Source organism: Urocitellus parryii, chromosome 2 (assembly GCF_045843805.1).
Source record: "Urocitellus parryii isolate mUroPar1 chromosome 2, mUroPar1.hap1, whole genome shotgun sequence".
Taxonomy (NCBI): Eukaryota; Metazoa; Chordata; class Mammalia; order Rodentia; family Sciuridae; genus Urocitellus; species Urocitellus parryii.
Window position 1 is genome coordinate 55125213 of NC_135532.1, and position 6000 is coordinate 55131212.

The window sequence follows — 6000 nt, forward strand, 5'->3', positions numbered from 1 at the left end:
AAGATAACCATATGGGTTAGTTACATTTTTTTTATTATGTAAGCTTTCAGGTTGCTCTTTAAAATTTTTATCAGCATCATTAAGTATAAAGTTTAAACATTTTCTTTAATAGAGCACTGAGGGAATAAATATCATGCACATTCTCCTTCTATCCTCTTAAATATATAGTAATCATATTTCTTATTTTAAATTCCAAAGGAAACATACACATTCATCTATCACAGACATACTGTGAATTATGTAAAATCGATCATGTGAAATGAAACAAAAAAACATAGAAATATGTTGCTGGGACCTTTGGTGTTTAAAATTACATAGATACAAATTGTCTATTATATAGAATTTTGATTAGATATTAAAATGATTCTATTTTATAAAATTCTCTCGGTCTTCATAGAGGCTTCATTCTTTAACTGTATCTTATTGGACTCATCATACAGATTGTAGAGTTATAATTTGTATTATGTATGCTTTTTTAAATTTTTGTTTTTGTTTGTGTATTTGTACCAGAGATTTAACCCAGAGGTGCTTACACTGAGCCACATCTCCAGACCTTTTTATATTTTTTTCTAAGACAGGGTCTCACTAAGTTGCTCACACCCTTACTAAGTTGCTGAGGCTGACTTTGAAATCATGATTCTCCTGCCTCAGTCTCCTGAGCTGTTGGGTTTACAGGCCTGTTTCACCAAGCCCAGCCAATGTGTAATTTTATATTTATGCTTTGATATCCTTATAATCTTAAACATTGAGTTACACAGGATATTCATGATTTGGGGATGCTAAAAAATAGTTTTAATTTTATGACATTAAATTCACATACTCATATTAATTTTCAAAAAATAAAACACACTAAATCATTTGGTGTATATTTAGTCATCTATTCATAATATTGTAAGGAATTAGTTGGATCTGTTTAGTTAAAAATAATTCATGCAAACCAATAGCTAAGAAAAATAATAAATTAATCAAAACTATTAAATAAAGAAAAAATAAGCACCACTTGAAAAATTATGTGAATAAAATAGCTCCAAGTAAAGGGGTGAAAATAGACATAAAAATAAAAATGTTAGAAACATAAAAGTTTCATTCAGAAAACAAAATGGAAAAAGTTTATGAAGTTAATTAACATCAGGAACCAGAAGAAAATTCTTTGAGATAGGTAAAACCTTATTTTGATAGGCTGAAATACTTCAACAAATTACAGATTGGATTTATAAGAAAAATAATGTTTCCTGGCATAAATTATAGAATTATTTATCTCAATTTGAAAATAGTCTCATTGGGTTCTGTGTAGAAAGTAAAAGTTGCCAACAAAGGGGAAAAAAAAATATGCCAACATTGAGTTACTTCTTTCCTGTCTTACTAGTAAAAAAGCAGAATAAAAAAAAAAAGAGAAAACTATAAAAACACAATTTAGAAATGATGTAACCAACCAAGGAATTAATATCATGGAGGAAATTTGTGATTTTTAAAAAACATATTGTCCATGAAGTATACCAGAGTCCAATTTTGGGGAAAAAAATTACCCTTAAAAAAGTTTAAAATTTTTAAAATAAACTAAGAATTACCACAAGTTGGAAAAATATGACAAAGGTATAGTTATCAATAAAGCTTTATTACATAGTTAAATATACATTCTATTATTTATATATGTATTTCAATGGAATTGGAATTAATATACAAGTAATGAGTTACCCAGAGTATTAAATGAAATACATATATAAATAATGGAAAAGAAATCCAAACATATGACATATCTATTAGTCTATTTTTAAAATAATAAAATGAATAAGAATAAACTAGGAAACTTCAATGTAAGTTCTAAATAAGACTTCTAAAAACATGAAAACCATTCCCTAAAGCAAAGTCATATAACACTTAAGTATCTCAGCAAATCCCAATGGAGCTAAGAAAAGGGAAATGTTTCAAGAGTAATATACTAACAAGTCAAATTATAACATTGATTTTTCTAAATACTGCAGGGACACTGCCAGAACAATGTTTATAGCAGCACAATTCACAATAGCTAAACTGTGGAGCCAACCTAGATGCCCTTCATTGGATGAATAGATAAAAAAAAATATGGCATATATACACAATGAAATTTTACTCAGCAATAAAAGAGGTAAATGAATTTGCAGGTAAATAAATGGAGTTGGAGAAGATTATGCTACATGAAGTTAGCCAATTCCCAAAAGACAAATAAGTAGCATGTTAGTAAATAAAAACACAAATCCCTGGCTACAATAAGCTTGTATTGTTGTTGGAGAAATAATAATTGATAATCAAAATTGATAAGAATATTATTTGGTATGTTTAATGTTGCATTATCTCTACAGAAACAAAATGTACATACTTATTAAACATATACATAATGCATTACATTATATTGTCATTACTGCTATGCATAAAAAGAAATAAAAGTACAATCAGGTAATAGTAACCAGAGTGCATGGAAGTGATTGGGAATTTCAGTTTCAAAAATAATGTTTCAGAATAGGCTTCATTCAGAAACTGACATCTGAGAAAGACTTGAAGGAATATGGAAATTAGCCATGAGAATAATATCTGTTGAAAAGCGCTTCCAAGGCTGATGGAAGAGTCAGTGACAGTTTGAATGGAGCAAGTGGACCACAAAACAATAAAGACATGAAGAGGGTAACTAGAGAAGGGAGTAACTAGAGAATAATTCACCGGGTTTGGAAGGTGCTCAGTAATTCAGAGTAAATTGTAGAAGCCAGTTGACAGCTATAGGAACTTTGGCTTTGACACCAAGTAAAATGGTGAAATCATTGCAGTTTTAAGCAAGAAGAGAGTTTTAAGAAATGTGGTATATACATACACAATGGAGTTTTATTTGGCCACAAAGAAAAATGAAATTATGCCACTTTTAGAAAAATGGATGGAATTTGAGAACATTATGCTAAGTGAAATAAGCCAAACTCAGAAGGTTAAAGGAAAAAGGAAAAGAAAGGTGTGGGGGGGGGGGAGAGGGGGAGGGCAGGTTAAACAGGTATTAGAAGAGAGAAAAGGGACCAAGTGGTGGCAGAATGGGAGGGAAAAGGAAAAGTCTAGGGAGTAATATTGACCAAATTATATTATATTGGTTGCATATACAGAATATGTAACAAACAATTCCACCACTGTATATAATTATAATGCATCAATTTAAAAAATGTGGGAAAAAAAGAATTATTAGAGTTACAGAAAACTAATTTTTAAAAACTCTTCTAAATTAATTGTTTTAATTTTTAATTTTTGGATGAAATTAATAAACTTAATTGCAAATAAAAAAATTTAAATATTTTGGCAATATAACATATATTATAAGGGATAAAAGGCAAAGATGTAATTTCAATATAAATATTTTAAAACTTCAGATTTATTTTTGCCTTGACAGAGTCTTATTTTTCTTATCTAAGTAGACTGTTTTCCTAGCCAAATAAAAATTTCCTTTTGGAATTTTAAATCTAAAGATATATACTCTAAAATATTTAATTTTATGTACATTTTTAAAAACGAATCTCTTTTAAACAGTACATTTGCAGAATTAATAAATGTATTATATTGTAATTGTACAAAAAATATACATTTGCATAGCAGTTTTAATTAAAATATTTTCATAATTTATACTTATAATTTATGAAATTTATATTTCAAAATATTCTGTGCAATATTAGCACTACAACATCTTATATATGTGATTTCACAGATTAATTCATTCTAAATAAAAATATTATTTATTTTACTCATTTGATACATATTTTAATTTGCAGATGTGAAAACTTGTATGACTCTGTAGCAAAACTGAGATTTGCAAGGTATTTTGTGCATTTTCTCTTCAACCACACAAGTACAGGTTACATTATTCATGCAATGATGAAACAGAAAATATGATTCCCCCCACACACAATGAAGAACTTCAGATGTTTTTCCTTTTAAAGTAAATGCCAATCATACACTGTTTCATCATGTACTCTTCAACTCTTTTTGAGGCATATGAGTTCACATAAAAACTTTTTAGAATTATACGAATTGTTAAACCAAAGTCAAATTAAGTTTGAGTCTGAAAGTTTCTATTTTCTTGATTGAATTAAATACAGAGTGCTCATGTATATGCACAAACACTGGCATTCAGCAGAGCCCTCATTACCATGCTGAGAAGTGTAGATTCAAATTAGAGCTGCATGTTAGACAACTGCTTGCATAAGCTAAGGCTTGTTAAAACAATGTTAATGAGCCCCCATTGTATTGAACAGCTTCACTTTTCAGATCTTTCATATTTGTTCACATGAGGCCAGGGAAGATGCTGAACTGATTAAGTCTGAAATTGGGCAGGAAACTCTCCACAGAGTCACTAGGGTGAAGGGAATTAGAACAAATCAGGAACAAAGAACCATATACGGTTTACTTTAGGTTAAAAAGCATGGTAATACAACTTTCCCTGTGCCTCAGAATTTATTTAATGCATGCTTAAAAACTCTAGCCATGCAAAGCATACATTACATATGTAACCTAACAGTTATCCTCAATTATATTTTCCAGTGTCATTTGAAAACATCTTTTTAAGGCTTTATGGCTTTTTTTTTTCCTGTATAATTATTGTCTTCACCAAGAAAACCTTTTTTTGTGGTGCCAAGTAAAATATGTTTCAGGGGGAAAAAAAACTTCTTTATAAGAAACAAAAATCAGCAACCCTTTCTCAATAGTTATTATTCGTATGTTAGAGACGTATGATAGTTTGAGTATTTCTAGCAACTGCTAAATGATGGATGAGAATCTCAGTTTAAAAAACATTTCATTAAATATCAAACTTTGACACTTTACATGATCACCATGCCACATAAAAACACAGCATGCCCTTCAACAATATGCACTTTGAAGTACTTCTACATTGCTTATAACATGTACCTCAAATTACTTTCAATATTACAGATATCAGAAATTTAAAATTCATTAGAAATGTAATGATGATCCTATAGAATTGGCAGATCACAGAAAACATATTACTAATTGGCACTTAAGATTTTGAAAACCACTGTTTGAAGATCCCTGATCTGCTGCCTTTAAAATATATCGATGTTGAGCCAATCTTTAATGAACATCAGTTGTCAATCACACTGGAGTTCTTGAGAGGTTACAGTTTTTTAAAAATTTGGATGGAAACAGAACCAATGATAAAGGAACTGGAATTTTCCTAGCTATTCAAAGAACTTGGAAGAACTTATTTACAGAAATCACTTACCTCCCATGAAACATTATCCCTTTTATCTCTGTAATACTGTAGTGATAAATAAATTACAGATATCCAAATTTATGCTGAAAATCATTAAGTGCTGTAAAGTGTGAACATGTTATACAGTCAAGGGCATGAATTAATAGAGAAGGCATGGATGAAACAATTCCTTGACAGTTGATCATAGAAAAATAATTAAATATTTCTTCATGAATGTTATTTGCAATTTGAGGTCTTTGTGGTCTTAACAATAAATAGTTACTAGGTAACAATGAATTGCAGCCTGTGAATGAAAAGCAATACTCTTGGAGAATGCATGTATTCTTTATAATATTGGCCTGGAGAGATACACACTTTTGTGTAAAAACATAGTCTAAGACATGAATGTTCAGGACTTATTAATACTCAACATTAAAATTTGAGAAATTCAAGATGTCTGAATGTTCTTTTTAAACATTTAGCTATTAGATACACTATCTAGATTATAAACTTCTAAAAATATCAAAGGTAAGGTTTTACTCAGAAGCATATATAGGAATACAATTTTATAATTTGAACTAATCAAAATTTCTAAAATGTTAAAACATTTTGAGTTTAAGAAAGCACCCCATTTTAGTGGTTGCCTGTTCTATCCATCTACTCTGTATGGAAGGAGAGGCCTTTGGCCACTTGTCCATATCATAATGACTTTTTTCCATCCATTAGGCCTTTCCTTCTCATGTCAGGGCCTTATTTATTTTCCAGTTCAAAAGCAGCCCTCTACT